Source organism: Polyodon spathula, chromosome 15 (assembly GCF_017654505.1).
Source record: "Polyodon spathula isolate WHYD16114869_AA chromosome 15, ASM1765450v1, whole genome shotgun sequence".
Taxonomy (NCBI): domain Eukaryota; kingdom Metazoa; phylum Chordata; class Actinopteri; order Acipenseriformes; family Polyodontidae; genus Polyodon; species Polyodon spathula.
The window spans coordinates 32,104,917-32,131,580 of NC_054548.1; the positions used below are offsets into that span (position 1 = coordinate 32,104,917).

The 26,664-nt window shown below is 40.3% G+C and overlaps 1 protein-coding gene across 1 annotated transcript in view; it reads left to right on the forward strand.

Annotated features, from left to right (window-relative positions):
* Positions 1-17,954: 17,954 nt before the first annotated feature.
* Positions 17,955-26,664, forward strand: part of LOC121327900 (cystathionine beta-synthase-like protein) — a 120,756-nt gene continuing 112,046 nt past the window's right edge. Inside the window, exon 1 of the mRNA XM_041272224.1 lies at positions 17,955-18,056. The gene's annotated coding sequence lies outside the window, so the exon portion shown is untranslated. The remainder of the gene's footprint in view (positions 18,057-26,664) is intronic.

Sequence of the window (26,664 nt, forward strand, 5' to 3'; positions counted from 1 at the left end):
GTAAGAGTGTAGTATTGCTGCTAGTGAAGTATAATATCATTTATCTACCATTCTGTAAATAAATGACTTTCAGAATGGAATTCTGTAGCTGAAAGTGCTATCCAAAACAATCTCCTTAATAATCAGTATTAAAAATGTATCAGACTGCAAGATACATCGCCAGATAATTTAAAATTAGGAATAGGTTCTGACATGTTGGGGATTATATAAAGACATTTTTAGATATCATTTTACATGCTACTTAAACAAGAATGTGAAATAATATATATAATATATATATATATATATCTTATTCATATTTATATATCAATATATATATATATATATATAGAATGGATTACCTTATCTTATATTACTGTAGAATGGATTTGGTAATGAAATAGAATAATGTTTAAAGACACTAAAGGATTACAGTAAAGCAAGACATTCATTTATTGTATCTAATTGTACGTTTGTACTAACTGGCATCTACATAATCATCTGAATTAGCAAAATATAAAACAAGAAATTTCTATATTAAACAATAATTTAAAAAGATTCTAAATTGTTGGTTATAGCAGAAACCCTACATATTTTGGAGACACATTTTTGAGGTTTCACAGTGCAGTGTTATAGATCTATGACTTCTGAAATGGTTTTGTTGTACAATTACCATATGAATCATTTTTGTTAATTATGCTAAATGTCACCTGTGTTTTGATTTTATTATTTTATGTTGGTATTTATTGAAATAAAATTCTGGAATCTAAACATTCAGTGTATCTGGGTCATGTTTCAGTTGAGGTTGAATGGTAAGGAAGAGGTTAGTTTTACTTTTTCACAAGTGAGTGTTTTCAATAAGATCTAATTTGTCTACAGAAAAACAATTTTTTTACGCTCCCCTTTACTTTTTGTGAATCATTCAGAGTGGGTCTTCTGTTGGTCCCATGTTTCTGGTGATGATTTACAAATATTTTTACTCCAAAAGTAATACAAAGTAATATAAAATTTCAAGTTACAAAATGATTACTAATAAACAACCTTACTTACTTAAACTGGGCAGATTAAATATTTAACTTTGTAATATAAAGGTTTTAAATAAAACAAATCACAAACACAAAATAATAACTAAAACTAAAGTCAGGCTGGGCAACTGCCTTCACTCCTCCTTAGCATTATTTTAAATTTCTCTCGCTCCTTGCTCTCATTCAGGGAAGAGAGCTGCAGGTGACCATCCCTCGATTAGCAACAAATTAATCACTTATTAATTCGGGAGATGGCCACCATCTGCATGAGGTTCTGCATGAGGTTCTGCACTGGGTTTCCCATCCACGCTGCAAAACAAAAACCAAAACATACGGCTACGTCGTCATAAATACAATAACAAAAACACACACCATTCGCCGACATTTATATATATATATATATATATATATATAAATAAATGAACAAACACTAAATAACACAGGGGCGGAAGGGGAGACCCATTCTAAAAATAAATACTGCACAGGGCTGCTTTTCCCCCGGTACAAGCGCCTTTCATAGTGCACCACCATCACAAAGCACTTTACAAGATATGAGATTAGGGTGTGTGAACTATGCATCAGCTACAAAGTCACTTACAACAACAATTCACCCCAAAGACAGAACACAAGGAGGTTAAGTGACTTGCTTTGGGTCACACAATGAGTCAATGGCTGAGCTGGGATTTGAACCAAGAATCTCCTGGTTAGAAGCCCGTTTCTTTGACCACATAGCTTCCTACAATGGTACCCCTAGTGCAGAGTGACACACAAACACAGTGGATATGAAAATAAATGCAAAATAAAACACTTCAAAACAAAGGTAATAAATAAAAAGGCGGCCAGGCTTGGGCCATGCACTATTCCCACTATAAGAACATAAGAACATAAGAAAGTTTACAAACGAGAGGAGGCCATTCAGCCCATCTTGCTCGTTTGGTAGTAGCTTATTGATCCCAAAATCTCATCAAGCAGCTTCTTGAAGGATCCCAGGGTGTCAGCTTCAACAACATTACTGGGGAGTTGATTCCAGACCCTCACAATTCTCTGTGTAAAAAAGTGCCTCCTATTTTCTGTTCTGAATGCCCATTTGTCTAAACTCCATTTGTGACCCCTGGTCCTTGTTTCTTTTTTCAGGCTGAAAAAGTCCCTTGGGTCAACACTGTCAATACCTTTTAGAATTCTGAATGCTTGAATTTTGAATGCTTGAATATACAAAGTGGTCCCACACTAGGAACCTTCTCCCAAATACAAAACTAAACACACTCTGGTGGGATTAAAAGCCCTAAATTAATCCCTACCATAAACACTCCAGAACCCTTGTATACACACAGTCGTTCTTGGTTGCAGTTATCCCAGTACACAGCCTGTTATAACCTGTATCACACACACTGGTTAGACACACAGTCGTGAGGGAGCTCCATTCACTAGATCCACCAGACCACTAGGTGGTTGTTCTTTTGGTTGCTAATCCTGGATATACATGCAGTCATGTGGCTTCTTCCCAGATTTCACAATCCTACCTCTTTGGCTTGTGGAGAACAAAGGACTAGCTTTTCAGCCCCTTTTTAAAGGTATGTGGCCAGGGTTAATTGATAAGCAATTAGTCAATTAACACTTGACCATCTGCTGCACATCAAGTTTCAGTTAGGCAGGGAGGGGAGTCTAACCTTCTTTTTTGATTTATAAATCAAATAAATTGTGTTTATAATCACACCAAACAATATTATTTCCAGTGGCAGGCCCCAGTCCTACCACATACCCTCACTCAGAATGGAACCCCCCACCACCAGGTCTGTTCCATGTATTTCACCCACGCTCTCCACAATTAACACACTGGTGGGTGGGAGGTAATGCTGGGGCTCAGCCAGCCTCTATCAAACACCAGACGCACTAGGCTGTTCTTAACCATTCACAACCCTGCCGTCTGATGTCAGCTGGCCCCAACACTAGTTCCACACTATTTTCAGGACTTCTGTAAGAGGGCACCCGGTCAACACCCATGGTGGCCCTTGGACTTCTGTTTGGAGTGTCCGTTCAACCCTCAGCCAACCCCCTACACCCAATGTCCCCATTGTCCCTTCTGGGGCTCCTCTTCAGAGGACGGCCCTGGCACATGCAAGCCCTGGACTTGCTGCTGATGTTGCTTGTGAGGGGCCCCCTGCAGTGGTGCTGGAGAGAGGCACTCCGGCAGTGGTGCTGGCAGCAGCACAAGGCACTCTGGCAGTGATGCTGGCAGCGATAAGATGCCTGGCTTCATACACGCTCCCCTCAGCATCATCTGTAGGGTCTGCTGAGTTACACTTTTGTTGCACTGCCTTAATCGCTGGTGACTTCTGTCCCTCTGGGTGTCGAGATGGTGGACCTCTCATTTTGGATCTAGGGTGGGTAGCATCTCCCTCTCTGGTTCTCGGGCAGGCAGCTTCTTCTCCAGCTCACGGGATGGAAGCCCCTCTTGTGGTTGCAGAGGGTTAAATGCGACTTGCCTTTGTCCCCCCAAAAAATGATCTCCTCACCAGGAGAACCTGCCCCAGAAATATCATCAGTGGCGACGGCTCTGGACACGGCAGTGGCTCCTTCCACTCTTGGTCCGTGTCCCGATCCAGCTCCAGGCAGTTGGTCTCCTTATGCTCATACAGTAGTTCAACGTCAAACCCTCTGTGCCGCTCTCATTTGTCAGCGGATAACCACACAGTAACAGAACACCCTTGTTACAGTATCATATCTATTTATATTTTAGCATTTATCTGGAGAAGCGCTTATTCAGTTGTGGCGCTTCTTATTGAGACTATCAGTATCTGGGTGATGCAGGTATAATGGATAAAGGCATCTGCTAAATAATAATAATAATTTCCTAATGGTGCATGTTTATACTACAGTGCTTGCATTTTGTGATATAAGCAGTTATTTGTGTGGCAGCACACAGAAACATAAGCTATGCTTAATTAGTTTAAAGGCATCTGCTAAATAAACAAATAATAATATGTCAATCTATGTCAAATATTTACATACGCATAGAGTGATTTGTTTTCTCATGTTACTGAAGGGTTGAATTTTATATTTATGGCCTTAGTGTGGAATGAGAGCTTGTGAAATGCTTGTTATGTTTTAAATGAGGTCTATCATTTATCCTTGCTAAAGTGTTGCACAGTTGTACAGTTGATCATTTTAAATCTTATTATAATTTGATAGTAAAGCAAAAACAAAAGCTTGCATGCAGAGAGAATCTTTTGTAATGTAACAACACCAAAACATGCTTTATTTAGCTGCCGATGAGACATCACTACTTGAAATGTGCTCTTAGAACATAAGAACATAAGAAAGGTTACAAACGAGAGGAGGCCATTCGGCCCATCTTGCTCGTTTGGTTGTTAGTAGCTTATTGATCCCAGAATCTCATAAAGCAGCTTCTTGAAGGATCCCAGGGTGTCAGCTTCAACAACGTTATTGGGGAGTTGATTCCAGACCCTCACTATTCTCTGTGTAAAAAAGTGCCTCCTATTTTCTGTTCTGAATGCCCCTTTGTCTAATCGCCATTTGTGACCCCAGTTCCTTGTTTCTTTTTTCAGGTCAAAAAAGTCCCTTGGGTCAACATTATCAATACCTTTTAGAATTTTGAATGCTTGAATAAGGTTGTCGCATAGTCTTCTTTGTTCAAGACTGAATAGATTCAATTCTTTTACACAGCCTGTCTGCATATGACATGCCTTTTAAACCTGGAATAATTCTGGTCGCTCTTCTTTGCACTCTTTCTAGAGCAGCAATATCTTTTTTATAGCGAGGTGACCAGAACTGAACACAATATTCAAGATGAGGTCTTACTAATGCGTTGTACAGTTTTAACATTACTTCCCTTCATTTAAATTCAACACTTTTCACAATGTAGCCGAGCATCTTGTTGGCCTTTTTTATAGCTCCCCACATTGTCTAGATGAAGACATTAGTCAACAAAAACTCAAAAAAGGTATTTTTCATAAATACCTTCTCCAATTTCAGTATCTGCCATATGATATTTATAATGCACATTTTTATTTCCTGCGTGCAGTACCTTACACTTTTCTCTATTAAATGTCATTTGCCATGTGTCTGCCCAGTTCTGAATCTTGTCTAAATCATTTTGAATGACCTTTGCTGCTGCAAGAGTGTTTGCCAAACTCCTCCTATTTTTGTGCCATATGCAAATTTAACAAGTTTGCTTACTATACCAGAATCTAAATCATTAATGTAGATTCCCAGCGACAGCGAGTGGGAGAAGTACAGGCGTGGAAAAATACAGAGCCGTTTAGAAGCAGTTTGAAAGCAGGTTGACAGCTGCAGAAGAAACTAAACTTAAAAAAAAAACCCATCAAAATGGTTTTCAAGCCAGTAATCTGTGACACCTGCTTGATGTGGGAAATCCGAGAAAACCCAGCGGAGCTAAACCAAGTGTGTGTAAAGTGCCGCGCGATCCAGGACTTGCATAAACTAGTAAGTATGCTAGAAATGGAGCTGGAAGAAGAGAGACAGCAACAGGATCTTGAGGAACTGGCACACCCACAATTCATGGAAGTCTGCATCACCTTAGAGAAAAGATCCTCGACCAGGTTCAGAAGCATTTAAACTAGAAAGGAAGGGGGGAGAAATCAACAAAAAAACAGAAGGGAGACCGCATCAAAACAAGAACTACAACTCAGGTAAGACAACCATTAAATGTATTTATCTAAATGCTAGAAGTATCAGAAACAAAATTCTAGAACTTGAAGCTACTGCACAGGTAACTATGATGTGATAGGTGTTACAGAAACGTGGTTTTCTGAGAGTAATGGGGACGAATATAATATTTGTTAATTTGGCTTTGTTCATACGTATTGAAGAGAAATCTGTCATGATTTCCATGACATTAGAGTAGATGTTAAACTTCATGCTGATTTGAACTCTGCTTTTGCCAAGATAAGCACCAACTAAGACATAGCTTTACAGTAAACTAATGTGATCCATCTGCATCCCATCCATTTGCGTTGCTTGCAAATATGCAAATATTACGTTTCAAGTTGGCTCAATGTATCTGAATTGCATAGAGTATTTTTTTTTTGGATTTGTTCTATCAGCTTCTGGCATGTTTAAGTGCCCTTTTAACATGTGGCATTCTTATCCCTTAACAGTCAGAAGTGTTGCAACTCTTATTTTTGCATCTTTCTCATCTAGGCCTGTTGCAATTTCATAATTTTCCCACTGGGATCTGAAATGTCCAGTTATTGTATGTATCTCCCTTTATATCCAGTTATTGTAAGTATCTCCCTTCTGCTAACCAAGATCATGCAATAGTCTCCTGACACAGGGGTTGTACTGACAGACTGGAAAATTGCAAACGTAATACCAATCCACAAAACGGGAAACTGAACCAGGTAACTACAGACCGATAAGCCTGACTCCTATTATATGCATACTTATGGAAACCTATAATAAGATCCAAAATGGAAAATTACTTATATGGTAACAGTATCCTGGGAGACAGTCAACATGGATTTAGGAAAGGGAGATCATGTCTGTCTAACCTGCTCGGGGTTTTTTTTTTTTTTGGAGGATGCAACATCGATAATGGATAATTGCAAAGCATATGACATGGTTTATTTAGATTTCCAGAAAGCTTTTGACAAAGTCCCGCACAAAAGATTAATTCTCAAACTGAACGCAGTTGGGATTCAAGGAAACGCATGCACATGGATTAGGGAGTGGTTAACATGTAGAAAACAGAAAGTACTGATTAGAGGAAAAACCTCAGAATGGAGTGTGGTAACCAGTGGTGTACCACAGGGATCAGTATTAGGTCCTCTGCTATTCCTAATCTACATTAATGATTTAGATTCTTGTATAGTAAGCAAACTTGTTAAATTTGCAGACGACACAAAAGTAGGAGGAGTGGCAAACACTGTTGCAGCAGCAAAGGTCATTCAAAATAATCTAGACAAGATTCAAAACTGGGCAGACACATGGCAAATGACATTTAATAGAGAAAAGTGTAAGGTACTGCATGCAGGAAATAAAAATGCACATTGTAAATGAAATACTGAAATTGTACTGAAATTGGAGAAGGAATCTATGAAAAAGACCTAGGAGTTTTTTGTTGACTCAGAAATGTCTTCATCTAGACAGCTATAAAAAAGGCTAACAAGATGCTCGGATACATTGTGAAAAGTGTTGAATTTAAATCAAGGGAAGTAATGTTAAAACTGTAAAATGCACTAGTAAGACCTCATCTTGAATATTGTGTTCAGTTCTGGTCACCTCACTATAAAAAAGATATTGCTGCTCTAGAAAGAGTGCAAAGAATAGCGACCAGAATTATTCCGGGCTTAAAAGGCATGTCATATGTAGACAGGCTAAAAGAATTGAATCTGTTCAGTCTTGAACAAAGAAGACTACGCGACGACCTTATTCAAGTATTCAGAATTCTAAAAGGTATTGACAATGTCGACCCAAGGGACTTTTTCGACCTGAAAAAAGAAACAAGGACCAGGGGTCACAAATGGAGATTAGACAAATGGGCATTCAGAACAGAAAATAGGAGGCACTTTTTTACACAGAGAATCGTGAGCGTCTGGAATCAACTCCCCAGTAATGTTGTTGAAGCTGACACCCTGGGATCCTTCAAGAAGCTGCTTGATGAGATTCTGGGATCAATAAGCTACTAACAACCAAACGAGCAAGATGGGCCAAATGGCCTCCTCTCGTTTGTAAACTTTCTTATGTTCTTATGTTTTTATGCTTGGGGTAGCTGCCAGCCCTTCATGGCAGCAGGGAATACTGTGGCCGTTTGTAAACTTTCTTATGTTCTTATGTTCTTATGCTTGGGGTTGCTGCCAGCCCTTCATGGCAGCAGGGAATACTGTTGCCAGAGCTGCACAAGGGGGAGCTACCGGCTATGAAGAAGGGTGAGGGGGGAGGTGAGGAGACCACCTCCACCACAGCCCCGACCACCACCCCTGTTCCACAGCCCAGCGCCTGGGGATTGGTTCCCTCAACCTGGGCTCCCAGACACCCAGGCTGCATGTCTGGACCTCTGGTCGCTGGGCCTGACTCCCAGGTCGTGGCACCACCAGGCACAGGAGGTCGCCTGGTCTCCTACGCCTCTCCCCCTGGTTTCCCAGACGTCGCTCCACAATTACCTGACCTCGCACCTCTGCCTGGGGCTCCAGTCGACTGCTCGCCTGCCTGCGCTCCTGACGCCCCATCCACTACGTCTGGGTCCCCTGTCGCCAGGTCTCGGTCCCGCCAGAAAGGCGCCGGACTATGGACTAACCTCCCTCAAGAATGGGAGAGGAAGGACAATAGCGGGGACTTGAGGGAGGGTGGATGGCTTTCAAAGGGGGGGTGGCCGTGGGGCCATGTGTGCTACGCACAAGGGGGGAAAACCTGTCTGTAAATATTGTTGTGTGGTGATTTGGTGGTGGTTGGCAGGGATGGGGTTAATTTCCTATCCCTGCAAAAATACATGTGAAAATGTGGCTGGAGCTAATTGAGTAATTGATAATTAGGCTCCAGCCACATACTATAAAAAAGGGGGAAATTCCTTTGTTTGGTGGAGGTGTTTTGGGGTGAATGTTTCTAAATTTGTTTTGTGTTACAAAGTTCAATGAAGGCTCTGCCCAGCCTGAACAGTGTTGTTTGACCTTTTATTTTTGGCTCTGTGAGCAGTGTTTTGTTTGTCTTTTTGATTTTTTTTTGTTGATTAAAACAGTGCAGCAGTGCTTTAACTGCAGTTTTACTGTCTCCGAGTCTCTGTCCTCCCAGCTATCCTGTCACACCTGCAAAATAAGACTTTCTAATATTTTTTTTTTATTTTCAGTCATGTTTTTTTGAAAAAAGTTGACATCATTGAAATAGTGATTTTTTTTTTTTTTTTTCATATTTTGCAAGAGTTTTGGCAGAGCAGGCCTCTTGATTCTTATTCCTGAGGGTCTAAACTTTAAAAAAAACAAAAACCTGGATTGATGAATATCACAGACAGTCAGGTACATCCCATTTCAGGGTGTCTGGATCCCTGACTTCACAGTCCACTTTAAACGTAATATTCTGTGATTTCATAAAGTTCAAACATCAGTTCTTTCACTACAAGTGTAGTGCATATACAGCACCTGTCCTGCTACCCCTTTCAGCCATTGTCAGCCCTTCTTTATCTACCCCCACAGTTCATTAACAGTTATTAGCAGCAGGTACTGTTAATCAAATGAAAGGGTGCAATTGACAGCATCCATTAACAAAGTCATTATACCGAAGGCAGATGAAGGTGGTTAATTGAGATGCCAATTGATGCACCCACTAGCAAAGTCACTACATAGGTGTATAAATGTCAATTGCTGTGGATAAACTCATCAGCCAAATCAATTAATTTGACATGTATTTTTCTAGCTTGCTATTTATTAATTTATTTATAATACTGTAGCGAGCATGGGAATTATTGGAGATACGCAAAAGATCTCGGGTTTAATTCAAATTATTAGGCAATTAGCCACAAGTCCGCACCGTCCACACACACACACACACACCCACATAATCAGACAGCCCTTCCCCACCCTAGAGCACTACCCTGCCTCTCAAGGTGACATCCACATATTACACAAATAACACTGGAAGGGTAATAAGTTACAGGGTAATGCATTTAACAATATTGGAACTTTACAATAATTAATAGTGAAACACAACAATTATTCAGCTTTCCCCTACCATATTTCTCACTCCCAGCATCCTCTGCTACACATTAACTGTCTTAAGTGGAGAACGGTATGGCTGTGTCCCTGTAGATCCAGGCTGAGAGGGTCCTTCTCAGCCTTTCTACACGAGCATCTTTCCCCTCCCCCCGATCAGTATTAGGGGTGCAGATGTCATCAGAAGAGGTGGTGCAATTAAAGAAAAAAAAGATGCAAGATAGAGAGAAAAAGGTAAGCGATAAGACATGTGATTGAAATAAACGGCAGCTAGCTAGCTCTGTGGAGAAATTGGATGCAATGCATCGCATGTCTTGACATAATAATGTTGTTGAAGCTGACACCCTGGGATCCTTCAAGAAGCTGCTTGATGAGATTTTGGGATCAATAAGCTACTAACAACCAAACGAGCAAGATGGGCCGAATGGCCTCCTCTCGTTTGTAAACTTTCTTATGTTCTTATGTTCTTATGATTGTTTGTTTTTTAATAAATAAAAAAGTAACAATAACCAGCTAATGACAGCTAATATAGCCAGCCCGGCCTTAGAATTTATAACTTTTATTTGGTTTATTTTCCATCATATTTTGATTTCTCAGTGCCGCTCAAATTTGCCATAACATATTCTGTCCATATAATTTAGGTTGCTTGCTAACATTAAGTTAACGGAACTATCTTGCATTAGCTAACGTTAGCCATAGACAATCAATTTACAAAAAGATTATTGGAGAACATGTACATATATTAGCATATTGTGTTGGTCATATTTATTTTAGTTGAACAGAGTGGAGCTTGAGACTTAAAAAAAATAATGATGTTTTTACTTTTGTTGTCATAATGTTGTCCTCATTTTAAGCACCGTACTTTAGAGTAACTTATGCTTTAGTTAACGCTAGCTGTAATAAGCTAACGTTAATGTTAATTAGCGAGGCTGGCTAACGTTAGTAATGACTCAAATTGTAGTCAAGGACTGTTAATGTTAGCTAGTAAACTAGCTAGGTTGGCTGATATGACTAAATCTGTCACATTTCTTAAGTTCTCCTTAAAAACTAGCTAGGGCATACATCCGGGAATGTCACAGCCAAGGCATGTCTACTACGTCACATCTGGAGTCTTAAGAAGGACGGCTGAGAGGGAGGTCCCTCTCAACCTGGGTGTGTGGGGATGCAGCCATTCATACTTGGCTAAGTGTACAAAACTGGCTCTGAGTACAGCACTCCATTCACCAACAGGTGGCAACGGCGAGTTAGTCCAGCTGTGCCCAATATAAACATGTATTCATTTCTACATTTATTTAAAAATATTTATTTCTAAATGTATTTATTCCTCTATGCATTTGTTTAAATCATTTATCTATTTCTACCAAATAAATGTTTCCTTTATTTATTTTTAATTAAACGAGGAACTACATTCTACCAAACAGGAAACCAGATATTATCAAACAGGAAATAGAGCATTTCTAGAATCGAGAACCTTTTTCAGCCAAAGTTGGTCAGGCATGGATGTAAGCTTAAAAAATTAACACATTTCAACAACTGCCAAATGGTGCAGTGGGCTAAGGCTGTGTGCAGTTCAAATCCCAGTAATTTTATTTATTTATTTTTTTCTGTAATATGTTTTGTTTTAAAACATAAATACATTGTTTAATATAAATGGTGTGGATATCAAACTGCTTGTGTTCCCTGGTTTATTTTGACGTTGACCAACATGTGGAATCACATGATTGGTAGATGTCCATTTATTTAGCTTTTCTGTTTGAACAGTCGCTACACACTCTTAAAGTAAACAGAAGAATAACAATTTTACCTTAGTTTGACGACTTATATCTCATTGTGTATAAGAGGTATTTACAGTTTTTTTTCACATTTGATGTAAGAAAGTTTCAGACTTTTTGTACTGGTACAGATGGTAATTGTAAGTGATTTAATTTTGCCGCTGCAACATGGTGAAAACAACAAAACTTTTGGAGCTGTATAGCGACTCGGTAGTTTCAAACAAGTTTTTCTAACTTGTACGATGAACTACCCTTCCTCTCAATTGATGTATGAATGGAACATTCTGGCCCATATGGTAATTAACAGGCATTAAAAATATTACTGGACAGTATTTAACACGCCATTTATAAGTGTTTGTAAGTGTTTAGATGTGATTTGCATCAGGGATTATTACCGAGAGATTGTATCTAACCAACTGTCAGGGTATGCAAATGAGTTGTGTCCCCTTCTTCAAACTTCAATGCAGGGATGCAAATAATTTTGAAAATTGGTACGAAACTGTTTTGAAAGTTTAGCACCAGAGAGCCTATTTGTGCTAAATTATCTCCCCTCCCAACTGCTCTTCAATGAGTTTTTTGTGATAAACGGTATTAGAAACAAGCATGTGCTTTATTTATATGTATAATCACTTAAGACCAAAATTGTAATATTAACTTTAAGAAACTGAAGACGACAAACCTACATAGCCCAAATGTTCTACATATTATAACGACCCGGGCGAAAGCATCATTGGAGGACTTTTTGTCAGTCTTGTTTGTCTGTCTTGTCCTATCTGTTACATGTACTGTAAGGGAACGGGTCAAGGAGGGTAAAGGGACAATGTGTGTGTGTGTATGGGTGGGAAGAGGTATCGCCTGCTGCAGAGGGGTGCAAGAATCATTCCTCGCCACTCTCCATAAGTGGCGGGAGCTGGGGGGTCACAGGGAATGGATCTGACTGGTCGATCCGGGTGGTGGGCGGGGCCGCCTCCGAGGCTATATATAGGTGTGACAAGCCCCTGCAGCTAGAGACCACGCCAAGACTTGATCCTGAAGAGATGCTGAGAGACCAAGAGGGGCAGAGATACAGGCTGAGAGAAAAGGGGCATGCACTGTGAAGTGGTTGGGAGAATCCTGTGGTGAGTCTGAAGAGTGGGAACGAGACCTAGAGTGAGTGCTAGAAAAAGGAAGGCTGTTTGAAAGAGAGAGTGAATCAAACAGAAGTTAGTGAGTTAGTAGTTTTTTTTTTAATTATTTTGGCATGAATCCTGGCCCGAACAGGGATCCGTTGTTTCCATCAGTTTCTAAAGAAAATAAACTGGTATTATTTTCAATCCCACCTTGCTGCCTGAGTCTTGCTTCACTCGAACCTGACAAATGGTACATTAGTGTTTAGAAGTGGGATCATGCAATGCCTGCCACAAGAAGTGAAGCAGGCTGAGAGGTAGCTGAACTGAGGGTCAGGAGCGACCAGAAGGCAGGAACCATGTGGGAAGGAGACAGCGCGGGGCGAGAGAGAGGTGAGAGCCCACAGGCCGAGGAAAAGAGAGGGGACAAAATGGCAGAGCTAGGAGGCTGGCAGACTGCCCTGCAAGCTAAAGGCCATTGCGTCATCATTGTCGAATGAAGCCCCGACATGAGCCTGCACCGATCGCTGGAGAGAGAATGAGCAGTGCGGGAGTGACAGGATGCCAGATGACAAGCATGCAGTGAAGACAGGCTGCAATGATGGGAAATTGTGAGAGGCTTACTAAGCCAAGTTCAGAATGGCGGCACTCACTAATGGCTGTGGGCCTACCGAGAAGGCTGGACAGCTGGCAGCTGCATTGGAGGGGGAAGCGCTGCAGGTTCTGCTGGACCTGGGTCCAGGTGAGATTGTCCATTATGACATGCTAGCCACAGCTCTAGAATGCTGCTTTGGGAGAGTTGAGAAAGTTGGCTTGCGTCTACGCCTGGCTAACCGAACCTAAGGCCCAGGAGAGGAGCAGGGCATACTTACGGCTGACGTCAGGTACCTGGCCCGGAGAGGGTACCTCGAATTCCTGCCAGCTACTCAGGAGGACCTGGCCATGGAGGCCTTTGTCCGCGGCCAAACCCCGACTGCCCTGCATCAGCAGGTTCAGCTGCCCCAACCTACCTCGAGCTCACCATGTCTCACACTGGAGAAGATGTAACCTGAACACATGCTAGCTCACCTGGCCCAACCCTATGAAGAGAAAGCCCCGGATGGCATGACCACCCCCATCTGGTCTATAGCAAGACACCCTCATACGGGCTGCTCAGGCACCCAGGCTGCCTGAGCCCTGTTCATGGCTGTGCTGGGGCAATGTTTGACAAAACCGCCTGACAAATAATGGACTGGGGCTTGGGTCATCCTCGGATCCAGTAAATGTAATGCCTGTGCTGGTCCCCGCAACTGTTAACTTATGTAGCAAATTAATTTATTCATTTGTAAGGCAACTTATTATTTGCCAACAACACTTGATGTACATTTAAAAACAACAGAATACAAAAGCATGGTGGACTTGCCCTTGGAGACAAGCTTGCCCTTGGAGACTGGAGATCTGGAGCAGCGTGCTGTACAGGAGACGTAGCTCCGTGGCCACTGGCTCAGGGAGCAGGGCCTCGCACAGTACACCGTCCATATAGGCTGTGAACATGCTTGCCGTGTTTGAGAGGCGAGTTGCCTGCGCCTCTGCTGCATACGCCCGCTTAAGATGCCTTTCCGTCACCCTGCATTGAGGGTTCAGCCACGCCGGGTCTCTAGCCAACCCGTCCACCTGTGGGACCTTAACTAACCCCACTAGGCCCAGCTTTTCCACGCCTTCTAGGAGGCAAGTTGTGCGGCCTGTTTTAGCATGCTAGGACCTGAGGCCGGACGATCCCAGGAGGAGCATACCTCCTCCATGAAGTCTGGGAAAGCTGGGAACATTTGAGGGCGAGGAGCCATCACTTGCGTCCGGAAGACAGACCACTGTGGTTCTGCTGCTGACATCCAGGGACCTACTTCCGAGGGGGCTTCCAAGGCTACCTCAAAGCCAGGTTCTTCCTCAGCAGTGAGTTGGAGCTCCCCTCCTACCTACTTGTCAGGTGAGGAGGCCCCATCCCCAGAGGCCGCTCTTGCATAAGCTGGGACGCTTCTTCCCATCCACCCTGGGGAGGTGGGGTATGGCAATTGGGGCTGGGACTGCGGCCGGGACCGCAGGTGACTGTTTGACCAAGAGCTCCAGGACCTGGGTCATCTGGGCTTTGAGGTTTATAATGTCCCTTGTCTACCTTGAACGGTTCACCCTTTTCGCCTGTGGAGATGGGGAGTTGCTACGGGGGGGCCTGCATATCGGGATGTCCAGCAGGGGGTCCTGGGACAGGTCATGGAGGAGGGGCTCTGGGTCTGCAAGAGCTGCCGATGGTCTGGCCACCAAGGACGTGGAACTCACTTCATGGCCCTCTCCAACCTATTTTCCTTCATCTGGGGCTGAAAAGCCGCACAGCTGTTGCAGGCCACCTCCCTCTCGAGGGCCAAGGTGCTATGTTGGACACCCAAGCACCACGCACAGAGGGTATGCTTATCCTCCTGCGGGGTATTTGCATTGCAGGCCGTGCAGGGGTGGAACCCTGACTTGCCTTGCATGATTTTGGTGTTCTGCATCAGTTGTGGACCGAACACCACTTGTATTGGTTGTAATGGAGCTCAAGCACTGATTAATAGTGCAGCACTGTAGCGGAGGGCACCGAACACCATGCGTATCGAGTACTGTGGGCACTGCATACACCACGTACCATGCAGCCTCGTATGCCCATGTACTAGTGTAGCGGTCAGCCCCTAGCACTGTGCCCCCATCCACTAACGCTGTCACAATTAGGAGATCAACATGTGCACCGTGCAAACCGAGCACTGTGTTACTACATGCACTATGTAATTTGCAGCACCGTGCGTTCTTGCAGTATTGTTGAGCAGTGGGCACCAAGCATCATGCAGCACCATGTGCTCTTGCGCTAGCTCTGTAGCAGTGGGCACCTAGCACCTAGAGCACTATGTGCACCATGAACTATATGGCATATGCAATGAGCATCTTGTGTACTGAAATACCAAAGTACCAAGTTCTATGCATGCGCCGTGGTACCAAAGCACCGGGGGCAGCTATGCAATTGTGCCTACACTAACTGCGCGGTGTAGCATGCACCAGGGGGACACGAAGCCACGGTGGGCAAGTTGAAGCAGATGAGGTGGGCGGGCCTACATAGCTGGCGAGGTCTACTTGACAGCGGGGATGTGGCAAGGCCTAGCCTCATGGAGGAGAGCACGGCTGGAAGAGTCACTCAACAGCGGGGATGCGGCAAGGCCTAGCCCCGTGCAGGAACTGTGTACTTTTAAGAATGAAAGACAGCCACTCGTGAGGGTGACTACACAGGCAGTCACTCACACACGACAGACAGATAACAAAGAGTGGCCTACCACGCAAGCGAGGAGGTCGCTGAAAGACAGAAAGGCAAAAGGTTCAGTCTTTTCAGAGTCGTTGATTCTGGGAAAGCGGCAAGTCAGCTTTCAGCATGAACACAAGGAAAATACAATCGACTCGATTTGACTCGAGAAGCTCTTTTCTATCAACACGCTCAGCTCAACACAGAGGTCTTACCATACCGTCTTGAGAGGGAAAAAGAGAAATGCCTTCATCATGATGGCGGTTTTAATTCCTCATTGGGTGGTACGGAGTGCATCATCCCAGGAAGGGACCTATCGGCAGCTCTGGTATGGACAGCTCAGCAATTACCTACCCAATAGGCAGGTATATCCCATATAATATCATTGGTGGTAGTCTTTGAATTGAAAGGGAACTTCTGTTATATGCAGTTAACTACCCCCAAAATGTATGGAAATAATAGGTATATTCCCATGTCCTCTAACACTCTATTGTTGAAAAAGAAAAGTACTTGTGGTTTTAATGTTTTTTGTTTTCATTTAGTAATTCCAACCGAGTTAGGAATATTTAATGCAGTGTGTACTTTCATGTGGAGCGAAAAATCTGGGACAACTTTTTTTTTTTTTTTTAATCTGAACAGTGAACAGAAGCAGTAGCACAGATTAGAATAATGCTCGCAAAAAAAAAAAGTCTGTAATTTTGATAAGACAAATGTGCGTTCATAATGTGTAAATTACTTAGTATTTGTTTCACTTCCCAAAACTGTTACAATTAATGGTGGCTTTGTAGGCGATGCTTGATATTGCATCACAGGGAGCTGTAATATTAATTTATGAAACACACCTGTATGAGGTTCGATTTCTTCTTAAAAATAATTACTCTTCTCCAGGTAAAGTTAATCAAAAATTGTTTATTCAAGAATCAAAATGCAAACATGAACGCAAAAAGCAAAGAAAGCAAATTAAAGGGAATACAGCACTGATTCAGAGCTTACAGGAAATCACACACAGTTTACACTTTCAACGATTCATTGATAAGTAACATGTATAATGAAAAGGAACAAAGGCTGATGAAACACTAAGAGCTTGTGCTAATTAACTGGAACAATGTGTACACTGCTCCACACAAGGTGCGTAATAGTTATCAGAAAAAGCCTACGTGTTCCAACAGTGTGTTATTATGCGTTCTGTGACACTTACCTAGTTATAGCAGGTCACTTTTAACAACAGTAAATGGTTTGTATAGGCTCAAAACAGCTTATTAAGCAGAAACAATGTATTTCGTAAACAAATGTGTTATCTTCTGTCCTGAGGCCACAGCTGCTCTCTGAGTTATGAAAAGCCGGTCACACCGACATGGGTGTATTTCAGGCCACATGCCAAGCTAAAGAGCTACAAGGTCAGGGAAATTCATAGGCAAAACTCCTTACATACCAGTAATAAAAGAAAACAGATAAAGGGGGAAATGCAGACTATATATATATATATATATATATATATATATATATATATATATATATATATATATATATATATATATATATAATGTGGTTAAAGCTGTTGTGTTGCTTAGTTATTGTAGTAGTACAACGTGTGATTGTGTAGACATTGGTTTTTCCAAGAACGACATAACCGAGTTTTTTTTAGTTGTTAGCCTTAATTATACCTTAATTCGATAAGCGTTTATCTACATACATGTAAAACATGTAAACGTCACAGTTATGGTGCTCACACGTGATTATGCTCATATCTACTAATCGATACAGTAGTTGTTGCGCGTTAAACATTTTTTACTGGTACCGTTTGTTATAAAAGCTATATTTTCAAAACATCATATCGATCAATAAGGAGTTTGGCATTTTAAGAATCAGATGCATTCGTAATAACATAGCAGAACATTAAAAAAAAAAAAAAAGTGTAACTCAACCCTAAACATTCAACCTATAATTACTTTGCATCACCTGCATCAGACTTGTGAACGATTGCGCAAATATAGCCTGAACGGGTCTTTGATTGGAGAAGAGTGACAAGCCCCCACCTTTGCCGAAGCCAATCAACACACACTCCAAACAAGGATACATCGGAAGCGATTGGATATTATTGTCCTTCCCCAAACCAAATGTGCCTCAGCTGTTGTTTCAATTTTTCTTCTAGGCATTGAGCGCATGCATCTCTGAAATTATCATCACGCAGATATACGGTAAGTTACAAATACGAACCTGTCGACCATTGCCTTTTTATAACCATGTACTATAAACTTTATTAGGTGGTTTTTCATTTAAAACATAAACTAGTTTCCAGGGCCCTTGTTGCAGGAGTTTACAGCTCTAGGAAATCGCCCTGTCTTACATAAGTCATTTATTTCTAAGTGTAATACGGTGATTTCATAGTGCTGAATATGTTCTGTGGCATCAAGCGGAGCTAAGGTTGTTCAAATTAACCCCAAAGCCTTCTGTTCCCTAGTTTATGATGACTGTACAATAGCATGCATATTCTAACCTAAACTTGGTTAATCATCTGTTCAGGGTAGGTACAGTCAGCAGGGTAAAATGGCTACTGCGACTGTCTGATGAAATAGCTGCTAGGTAGCATCTTCAGGGCTGCCAAAATGATATGATAATGTTAAGTATGTTAGGGGAGGATGGAAATATTAAGTGTCAAGCATCAGTGTCACATAACCGGTATCATATAAATGAAAAAGAATCAACTAGTGCATACACTTCCACTTCAGTCTGTAGCGCAGTGTGATCAGTTGTTACGTGGTTGTGTGCTGTACGAACCATTTTAGAGTTGCAGTTACGTTACCCAAGCAGGTTGCGCTGCCATGGGGGTCAAAAACAACCATGACAGCTATGCAAAAACGGTGTCTTCACAGCAAAATGTAATGTATTTGCAACCACACAGTACACTTCACACCTCCAGTCACACACACACACACACACGCGCATATATATATATATATATATATATATATATATATATATATATATATATATATATATATATATATATATAATCGAGGGGGTTGGAGTTTTTTCGATATGAATATGAATAATAAAAAAGTAACAATGTAAACGTTACGTTAAATAGACTCAAAATTAAAACAACGTATGGTGTTTGATCATCGTAACTTTACATAGGGATTTAAAACAACAAGGTAACATGTTCTACGAAGCGTCAGTAACTGGACTAAATATTTGTTTGAATGTAGTCAACTTAAGCGACGTGACAGCTAAACAGTTAAACTAAGAGACTGTTAAGACTAAAGGACTGTGATGTGCAAAGACGAGCACAGCATTAACATAAGAACATAAGAACATAAGAAAGTTTACAAACGAGAGGAGGCCATTCGGCCCATCTTGCTCGTTTGGTTGTTAGTAGCTTATTGATCCCAAAATCTCATCAAGCAGCTTCTTGAAGGATCCCAGGGTGTCAGCTTCAACAACATTACTGGGGAGTTGATTCCAGACCCTCACAATTCTCTGTGTAAAAAAGTGTCTCCTATTTTCTGTTCTGAATGCCCCTTTTTCTAAACTCCATTTGTGACCCCTGGTCCTTGTTTCTTTTTTCAGGCTGAAAAAGTCCCTTGGGTCGACACTGTCAATACCTTTTAGAATTTTGAATGCTTGAATTAGGTCGCCACATAGTCTTCTTTGTTCAAGACTAAATAGATTCAATTCTTTTAGCCTGTCTGCATATGACATGCCTTTTAAACCCGGAATAATTCTGGTCGCTCTTCTTTGCACTCTTTCTAGAGCAGCAATATCTTTTTTATAGCGAGGTGACCAGAACTGAACACAATATTCAAGATGAGGTCTTACTAAGTGCATTGTACAGTTTTAACATTACTTCCCTTGATTTAAATTCAACACTTTTCACAATGTATCCGAGCATCTTGTTAGCCTTTTTTATAGCTTCCCCACATTGTCTAGATGAAGACATTTCAAAAGAAACATTAGAAGGAAGAAAAAAATCCTAGGTCTTTTTCATAGATTCCTTCTCCAATTTCAATATCTCCCATATGATATTTATAATGTACATTTTTATTTCCTGCGTGCAGTACCTTACACTTTTCTCTATTAAATGTCATTTGCCATGTGTCTGCCCAGTTCTGAATCTTGTCTAGATCATTTTGAATGACCTTTGCTGCTGCAACAGTGTTTGCCACTCCTCCTACTTTTGTGTCGTCTGCAAATTTAACAAGTTTGCTTACTATACCAGAATCTAAATCATTAATGTAGATTAGGAATAGCAGAGGACCTAATACTGATCCCTGTTGTACACCGCTGGTTACCACACTCCATTCTGAGGTTTTTCCTCTAATCAGTACTTTCTGTTTTCTACATGTTAACCACTCCCTAATCCATGTACATGTGTTTCCTTGAATCCCAACTGCGTTCAGTTTGAGAATTAATCTTTTGTGCGGGACTTTGTCAAAAGCTTTCTGGAAATCTAAATAAACCATGTCATATGCTTTGCAATTATCCATTATCGATGTTGCATCCTCAAAAAAATCAAGCAAGTTAGTTAGGCACGATCTCCCTTTCCTAAAACCATGTTGACTGTCTCCCAGTACCCTGTTACCATATAGGTAATTTTCCATTTTGGATCTTATTATAGTTTCCATAATTTTGCATATAATAGAAGTCAGGCTTACTGGTCTGTAGTTACCTGGTTCAGTTTTGTTTCCCTTTTTGTGGATCGGTATTACGTTTGCAATTGTTAAAACATGTTAAGGTCCATGTACAACGATTTCTGTTCAGTTTTCAAGTAACCTAAAATGGTGTGGTTTTCATTGTGCATTTAAATGTGTAAACTGATGGTTCCTTTTTTTCATATTTAAGTTCAGTAAATTAATGAAGCTTAATGCATTCTGTTAACGTTAAAGCCATTTTTTAAGTGAGGACTGGGGATCAAAACAGTACCTGTTGTGAAATATCCTGAATCTCTGTCCCCGCTCTTTGGGCTTTCTTTCACTTCACGCGCACGGGCAGCAGTGACACAGATGGCATGGAGACTTTAATTCTAACACGTCATCGTTGTGTGCTGTTTTTATTCTTGGGTAAAATAATTTACACAAGTCTCCTTTATTTCTCGCCTAAATACAGATCGTTATTAACTTTTCAAAGCACAGTGGTTTGAATAAAATAGCTTTAGTGCATTGTATTAACGTAAATTAATTTGTTGTAGTTGTGAATCTTGCTTGTATTTTTTATGCTAAGATATAGCCTAATATCTGGCACCCCTGGCTTTCAAGGGTTAACATTAAATGAAATTCAAGTTATCTTGTATTTGGAAGCACTGGTTCCCCGTTCTTTTTTCTGGGGGATGCCAGATGTTTTAGCTGGCTATACCTTTACAAAAAAATGAAAGCTGCCGCAACATTACTGAAACCCTCCAAGGTTGCAGCGTTATTGCAGCTATTCCACTATTTATCATGCAGTTAGGTTGCTGCAACCTCTTTCTATTGCAACCTAGTGGCAAAAAGGTTAACTTTTTGCTTTATTTGTTTATTGTTAATTAAGTACCTCTTATCTAAAACAAAAAACAGACATACACAATGTTCTAAACTTGTGTTTATTAATACAGTTAGTCAGTTTAGTAGGTTTAATATTCAAAGTTAAAAACATTAAATAAATTATTTTAAAACTTAAAATACAGATATCGGATACATTATAAAAAATGCAATAGTTGTATGAGACATTTTAATAAATTAAATCAAAAATAAAATAAAATAAATACAGCAAAATATATAGTCGAGATATTTATATATATATATATATATATATATATATATATATATATATATATATATATATATATATATATATAATAAAAAACCTGTAATCTTCTAAAATTATTATTGCATTTAAGTAGTTCGTTAAATTGAAAACAAAAATCACTCTATTGTACGTTAAGCTAAGAGATCACCATACTCTTGATTAAGACCTTTTGTTTTCTACACTATGATAAACAATACTTGTTCCCTTTTCATCATATTTTTAAAAACATAATACAGGAATACATGATTCTTAACATAATTGAATGAAAACATTTCAGATTGTTCAATCTAGCACTGCAGAGACATAGCCAGTTATCTTTCACTGGAACAAAAGGACTAGGAGAGTTACAGTCTATCTCCTTTGTGCTTTCTAGCACATGCTGGGTAATCACTACAATATATATGGGCTGTGTGCTAAATTGTTTTTGGTTTATTTTTAGTAACTTACAGATTTTCCCTGTTCAAAGAATAGGAACTTGTCCATGATTGATGTCATGTCACCACTAGGGACTGTGGACAAGCACATGTGTTTCCTGTAAGAGTATTGTAAAGTGATGTTTATTGAGGTATGGTTTGGCCCATTCCTTACCTAGCTCTGTCACATGTCTCTCATAATCATCACTGTTTATCAGGTTTGCATCAGTTAGTTTTGGATCCATTTGAACAGTGAAACGTTCTTTTTTTCTGTGGTGTTTCAGCTCCAGAACAATTTTGTTTTCCACAACTTCTTAAATGTCAGGTGCCGGCACTTAATGTTTTGCAGAAAAAATACTAAAAAAAAAAAGTAAATTGTCAAGCTAGGAAATAAACAGACATAGCTATCAAACAGTCAGTATTACTCTATGCACACACCTTCAGCATCTTAGACACATTTCAATAATTAAACATAGTTCCACAATTAAAGATTCCCCAAATCACTGTTTAGTATTGACAACCCTGACAGCCTGAACCTCGTCTTTGCCTAGCAAGTGCGGAGACTTCTGCATTCTGACAGGCAACAGGCCACACCCACAGCCGCGACTGAGGCTGTCAAGCAGAAGAGACACACACACACACACGCACACACGCACACAGGACATGAATGGAGCGATAAAATACCAAACCTTAAGGACGTGTTACACGAGTCAATGCGCTGGCAACATAAATTGTAGCAACGTGTTGCCAGTGACGTCACCACAGGGGATTTGACCTGTACATGATACAACAAACAGGCAACTCACATTGGATACAAATTACCTTTAATCCAAGCAATATCCAGTCATATTTAAGAACTACATCACATGGTTCTGGAATTAACAGTAAATTAACAGTTTGAAATGGCAGCCATTAAACAAAAAAGGGCCATAAGTAGGGCTGGGAGTGTGTAACGGAAAATTTGGATGTAATTCATAGAGCAGTCATGGTCAATGCATTCAAAATCACAGAGATAAATGACAGAGGGAGAATAAAGTCACAGGGATAAAAAAATAAATAAAATAACTGTCTTTAATAAAAGCATATTGCGGCGTTGGTGTGCACAGGTTCAGCAAAGAAGCACGAGACGAGCAAATGAAATTTCATTGTATGTCCCGCAGTGAATGCTGGCAGTTAGTATAGTACACACACACGTACACACACACACACACACACACACACACACACTGAATTTATGAACTGTTAACATAACTTTCACAAAGTATTTAAACGAAGAGCTTAGTTTGATTCCGATTTTTTTTCTTTTTTAAAAAAAAAAAAAAAAAAAAAAGGACAGGAAGTACGGTGATGGAGCTAGTTCAAAATATGTAATTCTTTATTCAAATTAATAAAAAATAAATGCATATTTTTTAAAATGTGAAATTTAATGTTAAGGAGAAACACTTTCCAATAAAATCACATACAGATTGAACACAATTTACTGACATCCTGTAAGTCACGCACATCAGCAAACATTGCGGACACTAGAAAGACACGGAATCTGTGACACCCGCAACCACCGTGACTAAATCCCTGCCCGAGCCATAAATGCACTTCTGTTAATGAATTTGTTACAAGATGAAGAAAAACACAAACACCAACAAAAGATCGTTTGGGTTAAGAAGCGGCTCTTACAGCGACAGGAAAAGGCTGCTTTCACAGTTTACTAAATGAGCTTCAAAGCGATGATACAACCAGTTGCAGAGTTGAGAACAAATACAATATACAGTAATATGATATATTGTATTTATTTATTGGCAGATGCCATTTATATACACACACACACTACTGGTCAAAAGTTTTAGAACACATCCATTTTTCCAGTTTTTATTGAAATTTACGCAGTTTAATGTCTCAGCGTACTAAAGCATAGAACAAATAAACAATTGGAGGTAAAAAAGAAATCATGGAATAATTTTGTTTAACAAAATTTAATCAAAATTTTTGACTCAAAGTAGCCATCTTTTGCAGATATAACAGCTGAACACACTCGTGGCATTCTTTCTACAATGGAAATCAAATATTGTTCGGAAAGCTCTTCCCAACACTGTTGCAGAAGTTCCCACAAATGTGTTGCAGTTGTAGGTTGCTTTGCTTTCACCCTTCTGTCCAGTTCATCCCAGACCAGCTCGATGGGGTTTAAGTCTGGAGACTGTGCAGGCCATTCCATGATTTGAAGCCTACTGTCTTGTTCTTTTCTTCTAAGGTAGTTCTGACAGAGCCTGGAGGTATGTTTTGGGTCATTATCTTGCTGTAGGATGAGCCCCTGACCAACTAGGCGTATACCAGAGGGTATTGCATGGCGCTGCAAAATGCTGTGGTAGCAGTTTTGGTTCAGGGTGCCACTCGCTCTGTGCAAGTCGCCGACTCTGGATCCAGCAAAAAAGCCCCAGACCATCATGCTTCCTCCTCCATGTTTGACAGTTGGTGTCACACATGAGGAACCATCCTTTCGCCTACTCAACGGCGTACAAAAACCCTGCGTGATGAACCAAAGATTTCAAATTTTGATTCATCGGCCCATAAAACCTTCTTCCAGTCTTCAGTAGTCCACTGGCGGTGCTTTATCGCCCAGGCAAGCCTCTTTTTCTTATTTTGCCATCTTAGCAATGGCTTTCTTAGCCACTGACCTGTCAAACCTGCAGCTCGAAGTCTTCTCTTCACAGTTGACTTGCTTACTTCGACCAGTGTTAAGCTGTGCTTGAAGCTGTTGTCCTGTGAGCCGCCTATCACGCAAGCTGTTGACTCTCAGAAACTTGTCTTCTCATTCTGTTGTGGCTTTGGGTCTGCCAGACCTCTTCCTGTCAGAGTTTCCTCCAGTTTCCAAGTGCTTTTTGATGGTGTAGGAAACTGTATTCACTGACACCTTGGCTTTCTTTGCAATTTCTCTAAAGGAAAGACCTACACTTTTAGGGGTTATAATGGTATATAGGGGTTATAATGGTCAATCTGTCTTCCTTTGTTAATTGCCTTTTTCTCGCTATTATGATAGCAGTATACTACTTCCTGCAGTACAATACTGTCCAAATAATGCTTAAGAGGGTGAGTAACACAGTCTGTTCCAACACTGCTTTTATACAGACAGAGGGTTTGTAAGTAATGAAAAAATGTTGGGACACCTGTAGGAATTGTTAACATCAACTTTCAAGTCATAATTTACTTCCATTGCTGCAGAACAGCTGTAAGTTGTTAGCCCATTACTTGTTCCCTGAAAAAGGCCTTTCTGTATAACTCTGAAATGTCCATTATTTTTCAGTTTTTGGTAACCTAAATTTTTTCTTTTTTTTTTTTTTAACTTCTGGCAGTGTACCGCTTACCTTTGTACCATTTCAGATTATTCACTGGACTTGAACTGCTTAAATTTGAATAAAAACTGGAAAAATGGGGATGTTCTAAAACTTTTGACAGGTCGTCACACATAGGGCATGTGTCTGTATGTATATATATATATATATATATATATATATATATATATATCTATATATATATATATATATATAGATATGGTTATTAAATGACATGCTACTGTATACACATTACATAGGGATGTACAGAAGACACAATTTATTTTTTTTTTTTGTCAGTGTGGCCAGCCCCTGTGTGTATTTCAATGTTATATGTTGCGTGTTGTGTGTTAATGTTGGTGTATAGTCATGGGTACACAGGATATAAACAGGTCTGTGAACACGAGTGTTTAAAATGTATATTTGTATTTAGGCACAATGATTGCACAGCACTTCATGTGCAAGTAAAATGTGAGCACGGGGAATTGCACTTTATTAATTAACGTGCAGTTGTACTGCGACTCCAATTGAATGATTGATTAGCAATCGAGTCTCGGTACAGCTGCATAAAAGCAGCATGTTTTCACTCACTCTGGGTTGTGTGTTCAGTGAGTGGAGAACGAGTGTGGAGAAGAGAATTAAAAACGAGAAAACTAAAAAAAAGTAAAATATGTATAACCGTTGTTTTCACTCACCGTGTTTGTTTGTTAGTCCACTGTTTGTTCAAGTATTAGTCCCTTTTGTTTGTCTGTTTATTTTGGCCTTACGTGCCGTGTGCTGTTTTTGTTACAACCTTTTTATTTACTGTCTTTTCATTTATTAAACGCTGAGCTCAGCTTCCCCAAAACTCCATCTCTTTGTTTATTTCCTGGTTCCTGTTTCTGGTCTGACGTTCCCCACTCCAGCCGTCTTTGTGACAGTCAATCATAACAAAAAACGTCCTTTCATGGTTATATTGTCACAGTGCTGCAGAACAGTTTAAAAAAGGTAAAATACGGACATCAATTAGCAGAGTTACAGCAGCTACATTTGTATTCCCATATAGTTAACGACAGTTGGACCAAAGTTTTTAAGAAGTTTTAAAAACCTTTTAGTAACCCTTCCAGCATTGGTTGTTATCAGTATACTACCAAATTAAAGCTGTGTTGACCAACCTTCGTGTCCATTTTAACTATTGTTTTCACTGTAGCAGACAGAATCACGTGATACACACCAGTGCTCTGATTGGATATTGCCTGGAACCTGTTGCCTGTAGTAGGATTGCTGTCCACTTAAGCAATCGCGTTGAC